At 37.1% G+C, this 25,732-nt stretch overlaps 1 long non-coding RNA gene across 2 annotated transcripts in view; it reads left to right on the forward strand.

Moving 5' to 3' along the window:
• Window positions 1-25,732, forward strand: part of LOC143663174 (uncharacterized) — a 169,759-nt gene that overhangs the window by 72,624 nt on the left and 71,403 nt on the right. The window lies entirely within an intron of this gene.

Raw genomic sequence — 25,732 nt, forward strand, 5'->3', positions numbered from 1 at the left:
ATTTCAAATATTCACCATAAGTGTGTGCGTCAATCTTTTTTTGTCTACTAAAGGTAGTCAATTTGTTCATTTTATGAGGAGACATCCATAATTGAATATTTCTTTACAGACAATGGGTTGTGTACTGATGGTTTCCGCAGAAAAAAAAGTACAAAAATGCATACAAGTTTCTTTCCTCACCTCTGTAGAACTTCCTTTTCTTTACTGGCTAAGAGGGATCATACTATCATTTCTTCAGGCATTTGAGAGATGCCATCATTATGGTTCTGTTCATAGCATTCTCTAGCATTGTACAGTTCACAAAGCATACACTGATGATCACATGATTCCAAAACAGACTGGGGAGACAGGCAGAACAGGAATTTTTTTCTATTTATAGATGGGGAAACCAAAGCCATGAGAAGTTTAGTAACCTACCCAAAGCTATGGCACACACCAACTCTGGATTCAAACCCTGATCTTCCAATTCCTAATCCATGCTCTTTTCTCTATACTCTGCTTCAAAAATAAATTAATTAATTAAAAGATTCTGGTGCTTTTGAGACAGACAAAAAATTCCATTATCTTGGTTCCTTCTCCAAAATGAGAAAACAATAATGTGGTAAGTTTAACATATATGGTTCCTCTGTGTTACAACTAATATAGGGGTCCTCACCAATAGGCCTGGTGCCACAGGATGGAGGCCATGTAATGTATGGGAGATAATTTTATGGTATGGCAGCATCTGCCCAATGGTCATCCTTGGAGGGCTTCCAAAGTTCTGCAGTTGGGCTGCAGCCACCCAGTGTTCCTCCTTTTTTCAACCCCTGGGGCTCCCAGCCATCCCGGTCTGTTCTTTCACTCTCTGATAAAGCACAAGAATTGGAGAGTAGGTGGTTGGTACTGGAAAGAGTTGGTGCCTAGGTGAAAGGTTGGCACTATTCTTTGTAGATACTTGAGATGGGAAAAGAAGAGGAAGATGGGAGAGATTGACCACAATTCTTGGAACTAGCCCCAAGGGAGTGGGGCAGGAAGTTTTCGTACAAAGTGGGAGAACATGAAGTGCTGGTCCAAGTTCTCCAAACTAGAAATTTGAGAGATCATTGAGTCCATCCCTCATTCATTCAACAAATAGTTATTGAACACCTTATTTAGCACCATAAGTGCTAAAGGTACAGCAGTGCACAAATCAAAGTCCTTGTCCTCCCAGAGTTTACATTCTAGACTGGATAGACAGATATTAAGAAACAAGCAAAAAAATAGTATATCAGCTGGTGATAAGTATTGTGGAGAACGGTAAAGCAGGGTTAGAGACAAGGTACTGTAGGGAAGAGGGAGGTTCCATCTTAAATATGATGATTAGGGACTTCGAGGTACTGATCATTGTAATAATGTTTGAACAGACTTGTTCTAGGCAGAGGGAATAGCAAGTGCAAAGGCCCTGCTATAGCAAATGCTCAGCATATTTAAGGAACAGCTAGGAGGCCACTGGCATTGGAGTGATATGAGGGGGAAGGCTACAAGGATGTCAGAGAGATTGTGGGACCCATACCACACCGGGCCCTACAGGCTGGCCTAAGACTTGAGAGAGATGGAGAACCACTGGAAGGTTCTGAACAGGGTGATGATAGGGTCTGACTTTTTAAAGTATTCTTTGGTTGCTGTGTTGGAAAACATTGAGACTATGCCATGCAAAAATATGAAAGTTTGTTTTATTCTTGAAAGACCTTGTATATTACCCACTTGCCTTCATATTTTAGAGGGTGATTTCCATACTTTGTCTTAGACAGGTGTTTTAGTTTGCAAGCTTCTGGAATGCAATCCACCAGAAACGAAACGGCTTTTAAAAATGGGAATTTATTAAGTTGCTAGTTTACAGTTCTATGCCATGAAAATGTCCAAATTAAAGCGAGGCTATAAAAATGTCCAATCTAAGGCATCCAGGGAAAGATGCGTTGGTTCAAGAAGGTCAATGCTATTCAGGGTTTCTCTCTCAGCTGGAAAGGTACATGGTGAGATTTGCTAACTATCTTTTCAACAGCTTCCCCGGGGCTCTGTCCATTCTGTTGGCTCTGTCAGTTCTGGTGGCTCTCCAGTTTTTTCCAAAATATTTCCCTCTGAAAGGGCTTCAGTAAGCAACCCCACCTTGAATGGGTTGAGACACATCTCCTCAATGTTCCCCAAGGTTGATGTGGAAAGAGGCCACAGAATAGGCCCTTGGAAAAGGTGGAACTGCCACTTTCTAAAGCTGAAGGATAAATGACTTTCAGACTTTGAAGTCCAATGGTGTTTGCACTGCAGGTTTTCCTTCCAAGTTCCCCCTATGGATCCTGTGACTGTCCTCCTTTGCATATTGGCACCAGATAACTTGTTTTGAAATTCATAGGTCCACAGCCGGAGGAGAATTTGTGCCACCTTAATATTGTTTAAGGTGATGCATGTAGTTGCCAATTTGACTAGGGGTGGACATGTGGTAATTAGATTCAGTTGTCAACTTGGCCAGGTGAAGGCACCTAGTTCTGTTGCTGTGGGCATGAGCCAATGGTACATGAACCTCATCTGTTGCTCGTTACATCTGCAGTTGGCTAAGAGGCGTGCCTGCTGCAGTGAATGATGTTTGATTTAATTGGCTGGTGCCTAAATCAGAGACTCAAGGTAGCACAGCCCAAGCAACTCAGCATACCTTATCTCAGCACTTGCAGCTCAGCCCAGGCCTTTGGAGATGCAGAAAAAAATCACCCCAGGGAAAGTTGTTGGAACCCACAGGCCTGGAGAGAAGGCCAGCAGAGATCACCCTGTGCCTTCCCACATAAGAAGGAACCTCAGTTGAAAGTTAGCTGCCTTTCCTCTGAAGAACTAACAAAATAAATCCCCTTTTATTAAAAGCCAATCCATCTCTGGTGTGTTGCATTCTGGCAGCTAGAAAACTAGAACAATGTGATTAGTGGTTATCATATTGGAGGATAGCACAGATTTAGAACATTTCTATCATTGCAGAAAGTTATACTTGCTAGCATTCTAGAACCTACCTTTCACTTCTCCTCAGTCTCCTACTGTAGGTTCTATTTCTAAGGAAATATCTGTAAAAGAATGGCAATAACTCTTTCAATTACCTTTTTTAATGCTTACTTTGTGCCAAGCAGTGTGGTAACAGAGTACATATATATATATATATACACACACACATACATATTATCTTATTTAATCCTTACAGAACTAACCCATAGGCCAGTCCTGGGAGGCCATTCTATAATATCACTGAAATAAATCAGAAATTTGATTCTCATTAACTCAGGTTTCCATACTCAGCTGCTTAACAGGCAAAATTTAAATTTGTCCCAATCTCATCAGATCATATGGAGACCTCTAGTGCAAATAAAAGACAATTCTCGCCAGTGTATATCTTTATCTTTTGAGGACCATGGGGCAAATATAATCCATGCTGCTAACCTTAGGGTATAAGACAGGGAAGGACATTTAAATCTGGAATCAATAATGCAGGGGTATAGTGTTCCTTACCAAAGAGGATCGATTTATCCTTTATTATCTGAATTATAAAACCTTTATTATGTCCCCCAAGAAATAGTCTGCTCCAGATATGCACATATATACACAAACTGAAGTCACAAGATGGAAGATGTTCTGTCAGCATGAAAAAGAGAAATAAGTAAGACACAAAGGCATAGATATTGTATGATTCCACTTGCATGAAACAACTGGTATACATAAATTCATAGAGTCAAAAGACTCTATGAAAAAAAGTCTCTATGAACCACAGAAAGTAAAGCATATGTTACCAGGGGCTGGGGGTAGGAGACATGGGGAATTAATGCATATTGATTACAAGATTTCTGTTTGGGGTGGTGGGAAAATTCTGGCAATGGCTGATGATGCAGGTGGAACAATATTGTGCATGTGATCAATCCCACTGAATTGTATACTTGGAAGTAATTGATATGGAAAAATTCATGTTGTATACATCTTTCCACAATTTAAATAGAGAGAAAGAACAAGAGAGACACTAAAGAGTTGTTCTAGTTTGCTAGCTGCCAGAATGCAACACACCAGAGACGGATTGGCTTTTAATAAAAGGGGATTTATTTTGTTGGTTCTTCAGAGGAAAGGCAGCTAACTTTCCACTGAGGCTCTTTCTTACGTGGAAGGCACAGGATGGTCTCTGCTGGTCTTCTCTCCAGGCCCCTGGGTTCAAACAACTTTCCCCGGGGTGACTTCTTTCTCCATCTCCAAAGGCCTGGGCTGCGCTGCAAGTGCTGAGATGAGGAATGCCAAGCTGCTTAGCTGTGCTACCTTGTGATCTCTCATTTAAGCACCAGCCAATTAAGTCAAACGTCACCCATTGCAGCAGACATGCCTCCTAGCGGACTGCAGATGCAATTAGCAACAGATGAGGTTCATGTAACATTGGCTTATGTCCGCACAACAAGACTAGGTATGCTCACCTGGCCAAGTTGACAACTGAATCTAACTAACACAAGAGTCAATAACAACTAAATGAAATACATGATACCGGACTGGATCTGATAATGGAGGAGAAAATACCTGCAAAGGACATTATTGGGGCATATGAAAAAATTGTAATAGAGACTGTAAATATTACATCAATGCTAAATTTCTTGACCATGATAACTGTACTTAAGGTGATTACATAAGTGAATATCCTTGTTCTTATGAAAATTACATGGAGGTATCAAGTGTTCAAAGAACACAATACATACAACATACTCCCAAATGTTTAGAAAATAGAGAGACAGATAAAATGATGAAAGATATATAGAAGGAAGGAAGGAAGAAACAGCAACTGTGCAAAATATTAAAAGTTGGTGGATTTAGGTATCTGGGTGGGGGAGTTTGTTAGAGTTCTCTGTATATGGATTTGCATTATTATTAATATTTAGTATGCTGTATGGTGGGAGTCACATTTCATTCTTTTTCCATCCAACTATCCCATTATTGCAGAGCCATTTGTTGAATTGGGGGCGGAATATGGAGGAGTACATGGGCCAGGAATTGAATTTGGGTTTCCTGCATGGCAGGTGAGAATTCTACCACTGAACTACGCTTGTACCCCCAGATTTGCATTATTTTGCACCTATCCTGTAAGTTTGAAACCATTTCAAAATAAAAAGTAAAAAAATAAAAAAAGCGACAAAAGATCTTCAAAACATATTTGAATGAGATTTTAAAATATCCATGTAAGTTATTTTAATCCTTGTCTGTGAATGATGGAAAAAAGGCAATTCCAAATAATAGCATGAAAGAAATCTTTTATTTTGAATATCTAAAAAGGTAAGCAATTTATGTGTATCCAGTGAAAATCCATTTCTCTTCACCTCCAACAACAGACAACAAATAAATATTTAAAGAATTTTGGTTTGAAACAAGGCAACTAATTAAAATGTGTGGTGCCCTTAAGTTTGGCTTGTTTCTAGAACTAAAAACATTGTCACTTTACAATGAAAAAATGAAGCTCAGAGAAATTAAGCACTGAATTTGAAATTTGAAATTTGAAATTCTCAAAATTGAAGCCTGGGTTTAATTGACTCAAGAATTCCATTCTGACTCCCTATCAGGCTTCTTTGAGTCTGACTGATGGCTGTTTTTTTTTTATTTGTTTGTTTGTTTATATGGTTAAAATGCTGATTGAAACTAGAATATTAGAATATCAATTTTAAAAACTGAAATAGTAGTTAAGGAAGTAGCCAGGTCATTTTTGGTTTAATACAAGCCCAGCTTTTGATCCCAAGTAGTTGTTTTAATAATAATAGCTAACATTTATTAGGTGAAGAGCTTTAGATGGTATTTTAGTTCCCTAGACTGTTCAAACAAATAGCATGAAATGGGTTGGCTTAAACAATGGGAGGCCCACGCCCCGCGGCAGCCGACCCGCCCGCCCTCCTTCTCCCCTCTCTTTCTCCGCCGGCCCGCTGCGCGGCGCCCACGCCCCGCGGCAGCCGACCCACCCGCCCTCCTTCTCCCCTCTTCCCCCTCCTGCTCTGGTGGCTCTCCAACCACCACGGTGCCCTCTTCCGCCTCACCGGCTCCTCCGCTACCAGCCTCGACAGCCTTGCCGCCCTCACCTTTCCTCCTCCAGAACAGCTACTGGGGGAGTGGAGACAATACAGAGCAGCTCCCGGAGCCATGACGGAGATCAAAGGGACAGCGTACCCCATCCTGGAATGGCTGACTGTCTGGGAGAACCAGCTCCGGTGAGAACACCGAGGGACGCAGGCTTTCCTGGGCGGGACGGCAAGCGGCCGGATTCCCTCCCTTCCTCCTTCCCAGGCCAGCTGGCAGATTTGGGCAGGCGGTCCCCTCAGGCCGCAGCGGCTGGCGTCCCCACCACGCGAGGCCCCCCGGACCAACTGAAAGAGTTGGGTCAGAAATCCCTAGACTGCGCAGAACAGTGACCAGGGGGTCCCTTCCAAACACGTGACTCCCCGGTCCACCTGGGAACAGTGCACTCTCCCGGGCTGCGACAGCTGGCGCCCTTCCGCCACGCTTGGTGCCCCGGGCCGACTAGGAAATTAGGTCGGGGGCTCTCACGTGCTGCAGCGGCCGGCGACCCTCTCCGCATTCGGACCCCCGGGCCGGCTGGCACCCTTCCAAGACGCTTCGGCTGCCAAACCTCCCCTACGGCGAGAGTTTTCCAGAGTTAAAGGACCCACAGCAACTTTTACTGGTGGATCCCGTAGACAAACGTGTGCCACGAGCGCCACCTACTGGGCAGGATAAGAAAAACAGAACCCAGAGATTTCACAGAAAAATCTTACAACCTGTGGGGTCCAACACTCAGGGAAATCTGACTAAATGCCCAGACACCAGCAGAAGATAACGGATCACGCTCAGAAAATTGAAAATATGGCCCAGTCAAAGGAACAAACCAATAGTTCAAATGAGATACAGGAGCTGAAACAACAAATGCTGAATATACAAACAGAAATGGAAAACCTCTTCAAAAACGAAATCGATAAATTGAGGGAGGACATGAAGAAGACATGGGCTGAACATAAAGAAGAAATAGAAAAACTGAAAAAACAAATCACAGAGCTTATGGAAGTGAAGGATAAAGTAGAAAAGATGGAAAAAACAATGGATACCTACAATGATAGATTTAAAGAGACAGAAGATAGAATTAGTGATTTGGAGGATACAACATCTGAATTCCAAAAAGAAACAGAAACTATCGGGAAAAGAATGGAAAAATTTGAACAGGGTATCAGGGAACTCAAGGACAATATGAATCGCACAAATATACGTGTTGTGGGTGTCCCAGAAGGAGAAGAGAAGGGAAAAGGAGGAGAAAAACTAATGGAAGAAATTATCACTGAAAATTTCCCAACTCTGATGAAAGACCTAAAATTACAGATCCAAGAAGTGCAGCACACCCCAAAGAGATTAGACCCAAATAGGCATTCCCCAAGACACTTATTAGTTAGAATGTCAGAGGTCAAAGAGAAAGAAAGGATATTGAAAGCAGCGAGAGAGAAGCAATCCATCACATACAAGGGAAACCCAATAAGACTATGTGTAGATTTCTCAGCAGAAACCATGGAAGCTAGAAGACAGTGGGATGATATATTTAAAATACTAAAAGAGAAAAACTGCCAACCAAGACTCCTATATCCAGCAAAATTGTCCTTCAAAAATGAGGGAGAAATTAAAACATTCTCAGACAAAAAGTCACTGAGAGAATTTGTGACCAAGAGACCAGCTCTGCAAGAAATACTAAAGGGAGCACTAGAGTCAGATACAAAAAGACAGAAGAGAGAGGTATGGAGAAGAGTGTAGAAAGAAGGAAAGTCAGATAAGATATATGTAATACAAAAGACAAAATGGTAGAGGAAAATATTATCCAAACAGTAATAACTCTAAATGTTAATGGACTGAATTCCCCAGTTAAAAGACATAGACTGGCAGAATGGATTAAAAAACAGGATCCTTCTATATGCTGTCTACAGGAAACGCATCTTAGACCCAAAGATAAATATAGGTTGAAAGTGAAAGGTTGAGAAAAGATATTTCATGCTAATAACAACCAGAAAAGAGCAGGAGTGGCTATACTAATATCCAACAAATGTAAAACAGTTAAAAGAGACAAAGAAGGACACTATATACTAATAAAAGGAACAATAAAACAAGAAGACATAACAATCATAAATATTTACGCACCGAACCAGAATGCCCCAAAATACGTGAGGAATACACTGCAAACTGAAAAGGGAAATAGACACATATACCATAATAGTTGGAGACTTCAATTCCCCACTCTCATCAATGGACAGAACATCTAGACAGAGGATCAATAAAGAAATAGAGAATCTGAATATTACTATAAATGAGCTAGACTTAACAGACATCTATAGGACATTACATCCCCCAACAGCAGGATACACCTTTTTTTCAAGTGCTCATGGATCATTCTCAAAGATAGACCATATGCTGGGTCACAAAGCAAGTCTTAACAAATTTAAAAAGATTGAAATCATACACAACACTTTCTCGGATCACAAAGGAATGAAGTTGGAAATCAATAATAGGCGGAGTGCCAGAAAATTCACAAATACATGGAGGCTCAACAACACACTCTTAAACAACAAGTGGGTCAAAGAAGAAATTGCAAGAGAAATTAGTAAATACCTAGAGGCGAATGAAAATGAAAACACAACATATCAAAACTTATGGGATGCAGCAAAGGCAGTGCTAAGAGGGAAATTTATTGCCCTAAATGCCTTTATCAGAAAAGAAGAAAAAGCAAAAATGCAGGAATTAACTGTCCACTTGGAAAAACTGGAGAAAAAACGGCAAACTAATCCCAAAGCAAGCAAAAGGAAAGAAATAACAAAGATTAGAGCAGAAATAAATGAAATTGAAAACATGAAAACAATAGAGAAAATCAATAAGGCCAGAAGTTGATTCTATGAGAAAATCAATAAAATTGATGGGCCCTTAGCAAGATTGACAAAAAGAAGAAGAGAGAGGATGCAAATAAATAAGATCAGAAATGGAAGAGGAGACATAACTACTGACCTCACAGAAATAAAGGAGGTAATAACAGGATACTATGAACAACTTTACGCTAATAAATACAACAATTTAGATGAAATGGACGGGTTCCTGGAAAGACATGAACAACCAACTTTGACTCAAGAAGAAATAGATGACCTCAACAAACCAATCACAAGTAAAGAGATTGAATTAGTCATTCAAAAGCTCCCTAAAAAGAAAAGTCCAGGACCAGACGGCTTCACATGTGAATTCTATCAAACATTCCAGAAAGAATTAGTACCAACTCTCCTCAAACTCTTCAAAAAATTCGAAGTGGAGGGAAAACTACCTAATTCATTCTATGAAGCCAACATCACCCTCATACCAAAACCAGGCAAAGATATTACAAAAAAGAAAACTACAGACCAATCTCTCTAATGAATATAGATGCAAAAATCCTCAATAAAATTCTAGCAAATCGTATCCAACAACACATTAAAAGAATTATACATCATGACCAAGTAGGATTCATCCCAGATATGCAAGGATGGTTCAACATAAGAAAATCAATTAATGTAATACACCACATCAACAAATCAAAGCAGAAAAATCACATGATCATCTCAATTGATGCAGAGAAGGCATTTGACAAGATTCAACATCCTTTCCTGTTGAAAACACTTCAAAAGATAGGAATACAAGGGAACTTCCTTAAAATGATAGATGGAATATATGAAAAACCCACAGCTAATATCATCCTCAATGGGGAAAAATTGAAAACTTCCCCCTAAGATCAGGAACAAGACAAGGATGTCCACTATCACCACTATTATTCAACATTGTGTTAGAAGTTCTAGCCAAAGCAATTAGACAAGAAAAAGAAATACAAGGCATCAGAATTGGAAAGGAAGAAGTAAAACTATCACTGTTTGCAGACGATATGATACTATACGTCGAAAACCCGGAAAAATCCACAACAAAACTACTAGAGCTAATAAATGAGTACAGCAAAGTAGCAGGCTACAAGATCAACATTCAAAAATCTGTAGCTTTTCTATACACTAGTAATGAACAAGCTGAGGGGGAAATCAAGAAACGAATCCCATTTACAATCGCAACTAAAAGAATAAAATACCTAGGAATAAATTTAACCAAAGAGACAAAAAACCTATATAAAGAAAACTACAAAAAACTGCTAAAAGAAATCACAGAAGACCTAAATAGATGGAAGGGCATACCGTGTTCATGGATTGGAAGACTAAATATAATTAAGATGTCAATCCTACCTAAACTGATCTACAGATTCAATGCAATACCAATCAAAATCCCAACAACTTATTTTTCAGAATTAGAAAAACCAATAAGCAAATTTATCTGGAAGGGCAGGGTGCCCCGAATTGCTAAAAACATCTTGAGGAAAAAAAACGAAGCTGGAGGTCTCGCGCTGCCTGACTTTAAGGCATATTATGAAGCCACAGTGGTCAAAACAGCATGGTATTGGCATAAAGATAGATATATGGACCAATGGAATCGAATAGAGTGCTCAGATATAGACCCTCTCATCTATGGACATTTGATCTTTGATAAGGCAGTCAAGCCAACTCACCTGGGACAGAACAGTCTCTTCAATAAATGGTGCCTAGAGAACTGGATATCCATATGTAAAAGAATGAAAGAAAACCCGCATCTCACACCTTATACAAAAGTTAACTCAAAATGGATCAAAGATCTAAACATTAGGTCTAAGACCATAAAACAGTTAGAGGAAAATGTATGGAGATATCTTATGAATCTTACAACTGGAGGTGGTTTTATGGACCTTAAACCTAAAGCAAGAGCACTGAAGAAAGAAAGAAATAAATGGGAGCTCCTCAAAATTAAACACTTTTGTGCATCAAAGAACTTCATCAAGAAAGTAGAAAGACAGCCTACACAATGGGAGATAATATTTGGAAATGACATATCAGATAAAGGTCTAGTATCCAGAATATATAAAGAGATTGTTCAACTCAACAACAAAAACACAGCCAACCCAATTACAAAATGGGAAAAAGACTTGAACAGACACCTACCAGAAGAGGAAATACGGATGGCCAAGAGGCACATGAAGAAATGCTCAATGTCCCTGGCCATTAGAGAAATACAAATCAAAACCACAATGAGATATCATCTCACACCCACCAGAATGGCCATTATTAACAAAACTGAAAATGACAAGTGCTGGAGAGGATGCGGAGAAAGAGGCACACTTATCCACTGTTGGTGGGAATGTCAAATGGTGCAACCACTGTGGAAGGCAGTTTGGCGGTTCCTCAAAAAGCTGAATATAGAATTGCCATACGACCCAGCAATACCATTGCTAGGTATCTACTCAGAGGACTTAAGGGCAAAGACACAAACGGACATTTGCACACCAATGTTTATAGCAGCGTTATTTACAATTGCAAAGAGATGGAAATAGCCAAAATGTCCATCAACAGAAGAATGGCTAAATAAACTGTGGTATATACATACGATGGAATATTATGCAGCTTTAAGACAAGATAAACTTATGAAGCATGTAATAACATGGATGGACCTAGAGAATATTATGCTGAGTGAGTCCAGCCAAAAACTAAAGGACAAATACTGTATGGTCCCACTGATGTGAACGGACATTCGAGAATAAACTTGAAATATGTCATTGGTAACAGAGTCCAGCAGGAGTTAGAAACAGGGTAAGATAATGGGTAATTGGAGCGGTAGGGATACAGACTGTGCAACAGGACTAGATACAAAAACTCAAAAATGGACAGCACAATAATACCTAATTGTAAAGTAATCATGTTAAAACACTGAATGAAGCTGCATCTGAGCTATAGGGTTTTTTTGTTGTTGTTTTTTACTATTATTACTACTTTTATTTCTTTTCTCTAGATTAACATTTTATATCTTTTTCTGTTGTGTTGCTAGTTCCTCTAAACCGATGCAAATGTACTAAGAAACGATGATCATGCATCTATGTGATGATGTTAAGAATTACTGAGTGCATATGTAGAACGGTATGATTTCTAAATGTTGTGTTAATTTCTTTTTTTTTTCCTTTTTTTCTTTCTTTCCGTTAATAAAAAATAAATAAATAAATAAACAATGGGAATTTATCAGCTTTTGGTTTTGAGGCCAGTAAATGTCTAAATCAAAATGTCCAAATCAAGGCATCATTAAAGCAATGCCTTCTTCCCAAAGACTGGCTGCTGGTGATCCTTGGCTTCTCTGCCACATAGCAAGGCCCATGTTGGTATAGGCTGGTTTCTACCTTCTCTTCCAGGTTTCATTGATGAAACATGTCATTCGCCTGCTTATTTCCCCAGTAACTTCCCATCACCAGGCCCTAATAATGAGTGGCTTCTCCCTACCTCCACAACCTTTCTCTTCCCACTCTCTCCTGCCTCACAAAGTTCCAGTCACATAGGCTTCATTCTGAGATGAGAATAAGACAAGGTCCCTTTCCACCTAAAAGCTTTTCCACTGGTTGTTTCCTCTACGGAAATGTTCCTTTTTATCTTCCAATGGCTGTCTCCTTCTCATTCTTCAGCTGTTTGCTGAAATAACCACTCCACCTTGACTAACTTTCAACTTATTCTGGGAGGGGTAGGAATGTGTGTGCATATGTATATATGAAGAGGAGGCAATTTGTTTGTACATGTCCTTAGCCATGTCTCTTTATATATTTTATTCTTCTTTAGGGCTGGTCATTTCTGCTTTCATCTGTTATATTTGAATTTTTCATAATTTCAGTCTCTGAAGATAGCTTCTCTTTTTTTTTTTTTAAAGAGAGAGGGAGGAAGGGAAGGAAAGACAGAGAGAACGAAGGAAGGATGGAAGGAAGGAAGGGAGGAAGAAAGGGAAACATCTTTAAACATTTTCTTGTTTTATTATATTTTGTTTGTTTGTTTGTTTGTTTTTTTACATGGGCTGGGGCCGGGAATCGAACCGAGGTCCTCCGGCATGGCAGGCAAGCACTCTTGCCCGCTGAGCCACCGCGGCCCGCCCAAGATAGCTTCTCTTGAGACACTGTTACCTCAACCTATAATTCCTCCACTTCGACAATGAAACTGAAGTTAAAATAAATGAAGTGAATTACCTAAAATCATAAAGTTAATAAGTGGCAAGGGTGAAACTTACAATTTTAAATTCCACTCAGTGCTTTTTCACTCATGTCCACAGTTGTTGGGAAGTAGTTTACTACAGGACAATTTATGTATCAATTTCAAGCTTTAATTTACTGACTTTTATATTTATAGCACACAGGTCAAGACAATCTTTTAAAGGAAAATTTACATCTATTTTATCTTTTTTTTTTTTTCCATAACATATCCAAGTAGGTAAGAGATCAAATTACTTCCATCTTATAGATGAAGGGGGCACAAAGAGGTTTAGTGACCGACTGAAAACACAGGTCTTGAATTTCAGTTGTAATATTTTCCCATTAAACCATTCTGTCTAGTTAACTAAATAACAATATTCAAATAAACTACCAATACAGAAAAGACCTAGGATGAATTAGAACAATTTGAAGAGTGTAACTACATCACACTTGGGGTTTGTTTATTTGTTTAAGGGGCTGTCATTATGAGGCAGCATATCTATTAGGACTCCCTTGTCTGAAAAGAATAAGTTCAAGAAGGAACATACCAGAACCACAAAATTATAAAAGACATAGATAATGGAAAGCCTGGACCAAGGAAGCACTCTTTAAAAAGAGACAGACATGGCTATTAGCAGAGCTGTAATACATTTAATTTTTAAAATGAATGTTAGGGAGGCCAACATGACTTAATGAAGGGACTTTGGAATAGCTGGAGTACAGGTGTGAGCATCAATTCCAAGTTTTTAAGTTTGAGGCAAAAGATTTCAACATTTATCCATTAATTTGGTATAGATCAATCCCCACGCTTTTTAAATCCCAAAAGTAGGATTTTGATCATAATGAATGATTGCACCCGGGAACTGCACCTAACTTAACAGTCTGCTTCATCCACTTTGAGGTTGATTTAAAAAAAACTTTTTTAATAAAACCAATCAATATACAATATGAGCATTTTTTATCACATAGTTGTATATTCAACATCATGATCATTTCTTAGAACATTTGCATCAGTTCAGAAAAAGAAATATAAAGAAAACAAAAAAAATTCATACATACCATATCCCTTATCCCTCCCTTTCATTGATCACTAGCATTTCAATCTACTAAATCTATTTTAACATTTGTTCCCCCTATTATTTATTTATTTTTAACCCATATGTTTTATTCATCTGTCCATAAGGTAGATAAAAGAAGCATCAGATACAAGGGTTTTACAATCACACAGTCACATTGCAAAAGCTATATCATTATACAGTCATCTTCAAGAAACATGGCTACTAGAACACAGCTCGACATTTTCAGGCAGTTCCCTCCACTCTCTCTGTTATGCATTAAATAAGGAGGTGATATCTATTTAATGTGAAAGAATAACCTCCAGGATAACCTCTGGACTCTGTTTGGAATCTCTCAGTCATTGACATTTTATTTTGTCTCATTTCTCTCTTCTCCCTTTTGGTTGAGAAGGTTTTCTCAATCCCTGGGTGCTGAGGCCCAGCTTATTCTAGGATTTCTGTCCCACATTGCCAGGAAGGTCCACACCCCTGGGAGTCATGTCCCACGTAGAGAGGGGGAGGGCAGTGAGTTTGTTTGTTGTGTTAGCTGAGAGAGAGAGGCCACATCTGAGCAACAAAAGAGGTTCTCTTGAAGTTGACTCTTAGGCCTAATTTTAAGTAGGCTTAACCTATCCTTTGTGGGGTTAAGTTTCATGTGAACAAACCCCAAGATTAGGGGCTCAGCCTATTGCTTTGGTTGTCCCCACTGCTTGTGAGAATACACTTTGAGGTTGATTTTGCCTTACAGAGAACCACTATTAAAATTTCTCTTTCCTCTCCCAAGATCTTATAAAAATAATCAAGCATTATGTAGAAATACAGAAAGTCCTTTATCAAGTAATACATGAGAAATAGAAGTCCAAATGATGTATGGACATTGACAGTAAGGACAGTTATATTTTGTACCAAGTGACACTATAGAGTTTACAAACTGTAAATTGGTGATGTAGGACACTGATTTCTATGGAACATACTAACTCAGACCCTCATAGTGCCCTAGAACCCTGTATTTTTAATAAGAGCCCAGTGATTCCAAGTTTTGATTGAAAGTGTAGTTTAGGAAAAGCAATTCTAACCTTACCGCATATCAGATTAAATATACAATAAAATTAAATTATGTCCCATATAATTGAAAAAAAAGGTCTTTATACAAAGTATTAACAGATATCTAAATATGATAGGGTTTAAAAATTGAGATAAAACAAAATGTGTATATGTAGTTTTAGCTCACCAAATTCATTTGAAAAATTATGCTTTCAATATGGGGATATGGGGAAATCTAGAATTGCTTTTATTTCTTTAAAAGCCTACATATATTTTATTTCATATACTTTTATAAGGCTCTTTCACCCATTTAACAACCTAAAGCATGGGGCAGCAAACTTTTTCTTTATAGGGCTAGTTAATGAATATTTTAGGCCTTGCCAGCCATACCGTTTCTGCCACAACTACTCAACTCTGCCTTTGTACTCTGAAAGCTGCTCTAGAAAATATGAAAAAAAATGAGTCTGGCTGTATTCCCCTAAAACTTTATTTATGGACTCTGAAAATAGATATTTATCTATTTTAGTATTTTAGCTGCCAGAAAATATTTTTTTTCTTTTGATTTTTCAACCATTTATAAATATAGAAATCATTCTTAGCTTGTGGTGTAAGTCCATTGGCACATAAAACTAACCATCTCACAGGTACTGGAGAGGACTTGCAATTCGTAATTTGCTGGCTCAAGTTGGGATTGCAAGACTAAAGCAATCACAGTTTTACTTAATTTTTGTCTTTATAGCTTTTTTTCCCCCAAAGATGGCTTGTAGTTGTCTGTGCAGCCCTTTGCCCTGATAATGTGTGCTCTACAATAAAACCAAATCTAATATATTTTGAAATCAAAATCTGGAAAATTAAGAAACTTGTTCAAGCATATGGAAAAGTAAGTACTATGCTCCATTTTTTTCTGCTTACTCAGCTTAATGGATTGTAGCCTATTATAAAGAAATGAAAATAATGGAGCCACAAGAAAATCTAATTATCTATGGGGAAGGAGCGTTTTAAGACTCATAAACCAGAACTGCTATGAAACATTCTTGCCATCATTGCTACACATGCCTTATATAAAATACAAAAGTATTGTTAGTAATGTTTCCTTTCCCCTGCCATGAAATTTTGAATATTATCAACTGCAAACTCTGCAAATATTAAGCTAAAGGGTAAGAGTGGGAAGAGCACAATAGGCTAAAAGTTTAAATTACAATTATTTGTTGTCTCAACCTGGAGTTAGTGGATTTTAAAAAAAGACTTGCTATAATCCCCTAATGGTTAATTTTTATACAGTTACATATAGTTAATATATAGTGACTTTGAAGATTTACCAATTGGGCTCCTCTTTATCGATCCATCTTTCTTGAGGGTTTACTATGTGCCAGACACTATTCTAGGTTCTGAGCATATTGTAGTAAACAAATTCTCTTATATCCTATTCTAAAGGAATGTTCAAAATAAAGTTCTCCACATTGGCAAACTATAGTTAGTGTTCATTACCATTCTGCTCTTTTCATAACCATTGATAAAATAAACGTAAAAAAAAATCATAACGGCTGAGTAATTAATTATTCTTTATAAAGTGCTTTGAAAGTTAAGGAACTCTACTAATGTCAAGCAAACCCAATTTCACAAACATGTACTTACTATTTGCAAGGCAAACTACTACCGATAGAAATTTTAAAGATATTTTACAATATGTCTGCTGAATTTTCTGATATTCAAGAAAATTCACACAGATTTTTCTGTCTCCCTCACCTTTTACTTTTCTTCCCATAATCTCTGTATCAAATAGATTGAGGAAATCAAAGGACAGAGAATACAGGGACTCGTACAAGAATATAATTGGTTTAAGCAGGGAAAGTGTCAGAGCTTGTATTATTTTTAGACTCCTCCTTTGCCCATAGCTCCCATATAAAAATTTAAAACAAACCATAAATAAGAAAGGCAGCTTCAGCTGTACAGCAAATTCTACCTCTCATGCAATGTTTCTGTTTAAAGTGAACAAAAACAAGGAAAGGTTTCCTTTTCACTTTCCTTCCACAAACAAACAAACAAAAAAATGAGAAATGCCAGATGGTCCTGGAGGCAATTAATGCGTTGCAAACTGAACTTTTTACTTTCATTGAACTTTTTACCTGCACATTTTCTATGTGTAATAAATAGCTAGAATTGAAAAGTGATGATTTAACTGAGACTCTGGGTTAGATGGTTGACTTCTCCTGGCATAAATTGTCATACTGTCATTCCATTACCTCAGTCCCTGTCTCCTGGTCCAATCCCTGAAATGGCACTAGTAATAAAACTCATTCTTTCATCAGTATGTTTTTTACACTTCTCATTTATGACTGGGGAGGCCAGTACTTGGATGCTTTTCCCAGAGTACTTGCGGGTAAATTAAGGAAATAAGTATGACGGGGGTCCCCATACTACATCTCCTGGCTAGTCTTACAATTCCAAGGACTCAGTCCAAGGGTGAAAATCTGAAATCAAGACAATACAGGGCTGGCTTGGGGCCACTCTCAGAGTTCCAATCTAGTTTTGACAAATCCTGAGAAGCTGCAATTTCAAGTAAGTTTTCAAGTCAGCTACAGGCTGGTACAAAGGATTTTGTCGTTAAAAGACTGGACTGGAGCTAATCAGGACAGCAGTTTTGGGGTGGATACTGGCGGGGGTCCCTTGAAACACAGAGAGTGAAAGGCTGGGGTAAATACAGTGATAACGCATAGGCAGCCCTCTCTTCAGCACAGTTTCAAGTCCCACTGCACTATTTGCTGGTTTCTTAATCTGTTTTGTACCAAGATCTCTTTATTGATTCTAGGAGTAATGTTTTTAAATGAGTAAAACCATATATAAATAGTTTAAATATTGACTATATTGAAATACAGTTATCGAAATATTTTTAAGTAGTAATGTATGTGTTTCTTTGTTAATACATTAAAGAGTAAGATCTGGGCTCTAATAACTACCATACATTTGAAGTAGCTTAAATGATATTTCCAAGATATCTGCAAGGAATGTAATATGATATGAAAATGTCTGTGATATCTGTCAGTGAAAAGTCACCATGTACTGCTAAATTCATTATTAAAGGAAATACAAAATTGTATTTAGAGGTACGTGAAAAAAGCATTTAAATTTTTCGTCCAAAATGATCCTGAATTCTATCCATGCACCCCAGGTCAGTGATCCCTAAGAGGTTTGAAACAAACAAACAAAAATTCATAGCCACCCAACTATCACCTGAATGAAAATAGTCTCCAAGTCTTCAGGTGGGGATTGCTACTTCCGATTTTCCAGCAATTTCACTTGCAAATTTCAAACCTATTACCTAAGGAAGGATTTACTCCTGCCTACTTTGTCTTCTAGTTTGTTGCTGTGGGTCACAGTGTGCACTGGTATTTCTGAGCATTGTATCTTACTAATGCAATTAGTATCTTATTAATTTACACCCATAAATGATTCTGCTTTCAGCTTTTTTGATTGTAGAAAATTTGCATGAGTTAAAAGTCCTTTGTTCCCCAGCCAAATACTCTTTCTATAAACCTACAGTTATAGGCTAACAGATGAAGCTCTGCAAAAGCCTGGCTGTGAGTGATAGGGATCAGGTCAAGCTAAGAACCCTAAAGATTACAATCTTAGAATCACTTTCAATACTATTGTCATTTTAAAATTTATTCTATTAGCAGAAATGAAACAGAATGGCAAAGGCAGCTGTTGCTTTTGCAAAAGATCAGAGTAGCATTCCAACAATATCAATTAAGTCACTATCTTCATACAGTGAAAATATAACCACAAAGGTTAGTGGGAGGAACTTTTGCATCCTAAATGTAGACAGTGATTCTGTTGTCAAAGTTCAAAACCCTCAATTAAGGGATGAGGAAGAGCAATTTCATTCATATTCCTAATTTAAAAAGAGACGTTAGAAAATACCAGTCAAAATAACTAAGGGCTTCCTGTATATAATAGTATAATGTGTAACTTACTTTTATAAATGATCAGTAGAAATAGTATAATGTGTAACTTACTTTTATAAATGATCAGTAGAGTTAGTACTACTGTCAGAATGACCTTTATACATGAATATGTGTGTATAATGCTGCAAAGAATACGTAAACGGTTTTAACAGTTTTCAAGGACACAGCTGCTTAGGTAGACAAAGAGAGTACTGTGCTTTATTCTTATGCAATGTGCAAATTCAAAAAGTTAGCTCATACCAAAAATACTTTTATTATAATAATAAAATAAATATGCAAATAAAACTCCATTTATTAAGGTACCGATCTAAACTGGGCCTTGTTCTTTGTTAATAGTATCCTGCTTAATTTGGAAAGTTAAAGAAACTATTAAAAATGTAATTTTTATATAAGCTGTGACATTTGGACTGGGGCAATCTGAATTCTAGAAATAGCTATCTGTCTAAAAAAAGCGAACAAGTTACCAGATATCTAGAGGGCTTCTGATAAACTATGGAGACATTGCTTATTTCATGAGTATATTTGGCAGTGAGGTGTAAAACTAGTGACTTTGTTTAAAACTGACACCAAATTATATATCATTTTTAGTATTATTTGCTATATTGTCTTTATTTCAATTAACTGAAAAAAATAATGAATTTTCTAAAAAATGCTAAATATAGAGATGAAATTTTTTATGAAAAATAACCTCATTAATAAAATGATCTATTAATTGGAAATTGAGTCCTCTGTGTCCTTTACTTTAAGCATTCCAAAAATAGCAAATAGGATGCCTAGAGATATGCAAAAAGTCTAAACTCTTTTTGGAATGTCCTATTTTATGGTTCAAACATAAGTAAACAGAACATAACATAATGAATGAATTGACTGGGTTACAGAATACAAGATCAACACACAAAAATCCATTGTAGTTTTATACACTTGCAATGAACAATCCAAACAGGAAATTTAAAAAATAGTCTGTTCATAATAGCATTTTCAAAAAATAATAAAATACCTAGAAATAAGCATTTATCAAAAAAATGCAAAACTTATACTCTGAAAATTATAAAACATTGGAAGAAATCTAAATAAATGGGAATACATTTCCATATTCATGATTGGAAGATTTAGTATTGTTAAGATGGTTTGAAACTGCAATGTACCCCAGAAAAGCCATGCTCTTTTAATCCAGTCTTGTGGGACCAGACCTATTGCTAAGTGGAAGCTTTTGATTAGGTTTTTTCTATGGAGTGTGACCCCACCCATTCAAGGTGGGTCAAAGTGTGAATAATAGGGTGGAATATGAGGAAAAAATGCACCTTATATGAACTATGAATGATTGTTAATAATACTATTTTAATAATCTTTCATCAGTTGCAGCAAAGGCAACTACTGTTAAAAAAGTATAATTATTGAAAAGTGCTATCATTAATCGTAACAAATTCCAAACTAATGCAAGGATTTGTTTGTGGGGCAAAGAATGGGAATCCTGTATTTTATGCATTATTGTTCTGTAAACCAGCAACTTCTATAATAAAAAAAAAATAGATCACAGACCTCAGTGTAGGAGCTAAAACTATTCTCAGAAGAAAACATGGGAGTAAATCTTTGTCACCTTGGGCTTGTTGATGTTTTTTAGATATAACACCAAATTCATAAGTGACAAAAGAGAAAGTAGATTAATTCAACATTATCGAAATTTAACACTCTTGTGCTTCAAGAGACACTATCAAGAAAATGAAAAGACAACCCACATAATGAGAGAAAATATTGGCTAATCATATCTTTGATAAGAGATTTGTATCTAGAATATATAGACAACTCCATAATAAAAGACAAATAATCCAATTAAAATGGGTAAAATGTCTGAATAGACAACTACTTAAAAGAAGATATGCAAATGGTCAATAAACATATGAAAAGATGCTCAACATCATTAGTCACTGAGGAAATGCAAATCAAAATCACAGTAAGCTACCACTCCACATGGCCCAGGAGAGCTAGAATGGAAACAAAAACAAAAACAAACTGACATGTTTTGACAAGGATATGGAGAAATAGAACCATTATACATTGCTGGTAGGAATGTAAAATGGTAGAGTGCTTTGGAAAACAGTCTGCCAGTTCCTCAAAAAGTTAAACATTGAGTTACCTTATGGCCCAGCAATTCCACTTCTAGATATATACGCAAGAGAAATTAATACACATGTACACAAAAAATTGTCTATGAATGTTCATAGCAGCATTATTCATCATAGCTAAAAAGAGGAAACAACCCAAATGTCCATCAACCGATGAATGGATAAATAAAATGTGGCATATCATACAACAGAATATTATTCTACCATAAAAGAAATTAATTTCTGATACAATGTGAATGAACTTTGAAAACATTATGTTAAGTGAAAGAAGTCAATCACAAAAGGCCACATATCATATGATTCTATTTATGTGAAATGCTCAGAATAGGCAAATCTATAGACAAATAAATTAGTACTGCTAATGGTGATAGTTAAGAGGTACAAAGTCTTTTTGAAGTGCTGAAAATACTCTAAAAGTAATTGTGGTTATGGTTGCACAACTCTAAATATACTAAAAATCATTGAGTTGCACACTTTAAATAGGCAAACTGTATGGCATATGAATTATATATCAATTAAGCTATCAAAAAATAGCGTGATGACCCAAATGACTCATTATCTTGAAATCAGACAGCTTATTAAGTCTCTATGAAAGAGATCCAAGATGTACTGCTTCATTTAGTGATCTGGGAGCTGGTGATATATAAGAATGAGACAATTTCTGCCCACTGAAAGCCATATTCTAGGAATAGTCTGGTGCACAAAACATAATCCTGGGTTTGTGAAATCTCAGCTGGTCACCTTAATTTTCAAGGACACTTAACCATGGAAGGATTCCTAAAGGAAGCAATGCACGAGGTGGGTCTAAAACTGATTAAGTTAACCAGATGAATGAGGAAGTAAAGGAGGCTTTCAGTTAGAAGAAAGAACCTAAGAAAAGGCACAGAGGGGCAAGAAGCAATTTGGCATGTGCTGAGGACTACAAAATTCTGTGTGGCTGAAGCATCAAGAGAGATGGGAGGTGGTGGCTGAAGAGGTAGATAGCTAGATAATGGAGGACTTTGGCTGGTACAAAGGAGAGTGGACATCATTTGGTAAAAAAGGAGATAATGAAGCATTCTAAGCCAGGGCACAAGAAGGTCAGACTCATCTTTCTACATAGATTACCCTGGCTGCTGTAACAAGGATGGATTTGAGAGAAGAGACCCAGGAGACATGGAGACCAGTTAAGAGGTAGTTGCAGCATCCAGATAAGAGCCAATGAATGCCTTAACTAAGTGTTTTAGTTTGCTAGCTTCCAGAATGTGATGTACCAGAAACGAAATGGCTTTTATAAAAGGGAAATCCAATAAGTGGCTGGTTTACAGTTCTAAGGCCATGAAAATGTCCCAGTTAAAGTGAGTTTAGAAAAATGTCCAAATTAAGACACGAAGAAAGGCCAATGAAGTTCAGAGTTTCTCTCTCAACTGGAAAGGCACTTGGCGAACATGGCATCTCTTAGATTTCTCTTGCGTCATGAAACTCCCCTGGGGACATACTCCTACTTCATCTCCAAAGGTCTCTGGAGGTGTGGGCTCTGGCTCTCATCATTTTGTGGCTCTGAAAAAGGGATTTTTCTCCTAAATGTTTCCTCTTTTAAAAGATTTCAGTCAAGGCCCACCTGGAATGGGTGGAGTCACATTTTCCTCTAATCAAAAGTTAATATCCACAATCAGGTGAGTCACATTTCCACGGAAACAATCAAAAAGTTCCAAGCCAGCAATATTGAATGAGGATTAAAGGACATGGCTTTTCTGGGGTCCACCACAGATTCAAATTGACACACTAAGGAATGAGGATCAGACTAATAAAGAAAGGAAGACAGATAAAATTTGTAGGAATTGGAAATTTGATTCAATTACCAGTTGAATCTGTGGGGTCTGTGAGAAAAAAGTAGGAATCAAGAAAAATGTCCAGGTTTCTAGCATGGGCAAAGGTTGGACAGGAAACAGGGAGAGGAACAGGTTTGGGGGGGGGATTAGTTTGGGACATTTTGAGTCTATAAAGCCAGGGGAAAATAATCCAATAAGAGAATCAAGTGTGTAATCACAGATATAAATTACATCAAGGGAGAAATTTGTACTAAAGTTATAGATCTGGGGGTCATTGGCAAAAGCATATAGTAGCTAAAATATTAGTATATATAAAGCATGTAAGGCAGGAGTTTTTAATTTAGGATTCATGGACCACACTCCTAGCATGCACGGATGGGGTTTAAGCAATCATGAAACCCCGACACTGTATGTGAAATTGTATGTGTCTATACTTTTTTTTTTTCCCAGGGAGTCTCTAGCTCTCATCATATTGGTTTTCCTCAATGAAAATAGCCTTATTTTTTTATTGCATAAATAAAATTACCATAAATAGTTTATATACTGTCCATTGGAAAAAGTATTTTTGCAAGTCTTTTGTGTATTGCTTTGTTTGTAACTTCTGCCATACAAAGACTGTCCTTTTTACACAGTCAAATATGTCTATCTTTTCTTTTAGAGCTGTAGAGTTTCCCAGCCATGGTCAGAAAGGGACCTTCCCATCTCCCATATGAAACATAACCTAGATTTTTATGTAATATTTTTATTGTATTATGCTTTTACATTTAAGTTTTTAATCTTCCTGGAACTTATTTTTGTATTATTATAAACTGGTAGATTTTATTATTTTCTCCTAAACAGATGACAGTTATTTCCATTTTTTTTCATTTGTCAAAATTTATAAGGCAAAGCAAAGAATATATATTTTTTGATGGTATATATCCTGTTCTTAATTAAAATGGTTTTTGTGTTTTGCCATTACATATATGCTTGCTGAGTGTGCTAGTTTGAAACTGGTATGTACCCCAGAAAAGCCTTGTTCTTCTAATCCTGATTCAGTATTGTAGGCTGGGACCTTTTGATTAGATTGTATCTATGGAGATGTGACACACCCAATTGTGGATATGACCTTTTGTTAGATGGAGATGTGTCTCCACCCATTCAAGTTTCCTGGAGTCCTTAAAAGACAGAAACAGGGAAATATTTAGGATAAAGCTTAGATGCAGATGTTTGGAAATGCAGAAGCTCCAGGAGACATCAGGAGCTGAGAGAGCCAACAGAAACTAGACAGGAATCAGAGCCCAGCAGATGCCACTACGTGCCTTTCCTTGATATGCTAAGCTAAGAGGTGAAATGCAGAGTTTTGCCCTGGAGTAGCTAAATCCGGTCCCACAATGCCTAAAGAGAAAAGCACTGGAAACAGAAGCTCAGGCAATGGATTGGGGAACAAGGATCAGCAGACACCAACCATGTGCCATCCCATGTAATAGGCATTGGCCTTTCTTTGGAGTCAAGGTATCTTTCTCTGGATGCCTTAGTTTGGACATTTTTAAGGCCTTAGAATTATAAGCTTGTAACTTAATAAATCCCCTTTATAAAAGCTGATCTTTTTCTGGTATATTGCATTCCAGCAGCTTTAATAAATTAAAACACTAATTCGTTTTGCTAATTGTAAATATATTTAAGCAGCTCTCTTCATTCCTTTTTTACTTAGAGGTTATATTAGGAATGGCTGCTGAATTCTATCAAATACTTTTTTTAACATTTATGATATGTTGTATTTTTTCTCCTTCAGTTTATTGATACAACAGATTATGTAATAGATTATTTGATAGTGAAGCATTTTCATATTTCTGGAATAAATCCTGTTTGATCATAGAACTTATTCTTTTGACCTACAGTTAGATTTTGTTTGCTAATATTTTATATTGACTTTTTGCATCTAAAAATGTCAGATTGATCTATACTTTTTTTTAAGTTGTATATATTTTTAGGTTTTAGTGTTAAAGTTCACTGGTTTTTTCCAAATGAATTAGGAGAGTTTCAGCTGGAATGGTAAATAACATTGTAATATTCTCTTCTTTTAGAGTTAAACTCTGCTGGGAACCCATATGGATTGGTAGCCTTTTTTTAAAAAAAATATTTTTATTGACACAGCTTTGCATACATACAGTCCATACATGATGTACAATAAATAGCTCACAATATCATCATATAGTTGTGTATTCATCACCATGATCATTTTTTAGAATATTTGCATCACTCCAGCAAAAGAAATAAAAAGAAAAAAACTCATACATCCCAAACCCCATCCCCTCCCTCTCACTGATCACTACTATTTCCATCTACCCAATTTATTTTACCCCTTATCCCCCTTGTTATTCATTTATTTTTTATCCATTTTTTTTTTTTTTTTTTTTTAAAGGAAAGACAGAGAGAAGGAAGGAAGGATAGAAGGAAGGAAGGAAGGAAGAAAGGGAAACATTTTTAAACATTTTCTTGTTTTATTGTATTCTGTTTCTCCGTTTTTGTTACATGGGCTGGGGCCGGGAATCGAACCGAGGTCCTCCGGCATAGCAGGCAAGCACTTTGCCCGCTGAGCCACCGCGGCCTGCCCTTATCCATTTTTTTTACTCATCTGTCC

The sequence above is a fragment of the Tamandua tetradactyla genome, chromosome 19 (assembly GCF_023851605.1).
Source record: "Tamandua tetradactyla isolate mTamTet1 chromosome 19, mTamTet1.pri, whole genome shotgun sequence".
Lineage (NCBI taxonomy): Eukaryota > Metazoa > Chordata > Mammalia > Pilosa > Myrmecophagidae > Tamandua > Tamandua tetradactyla.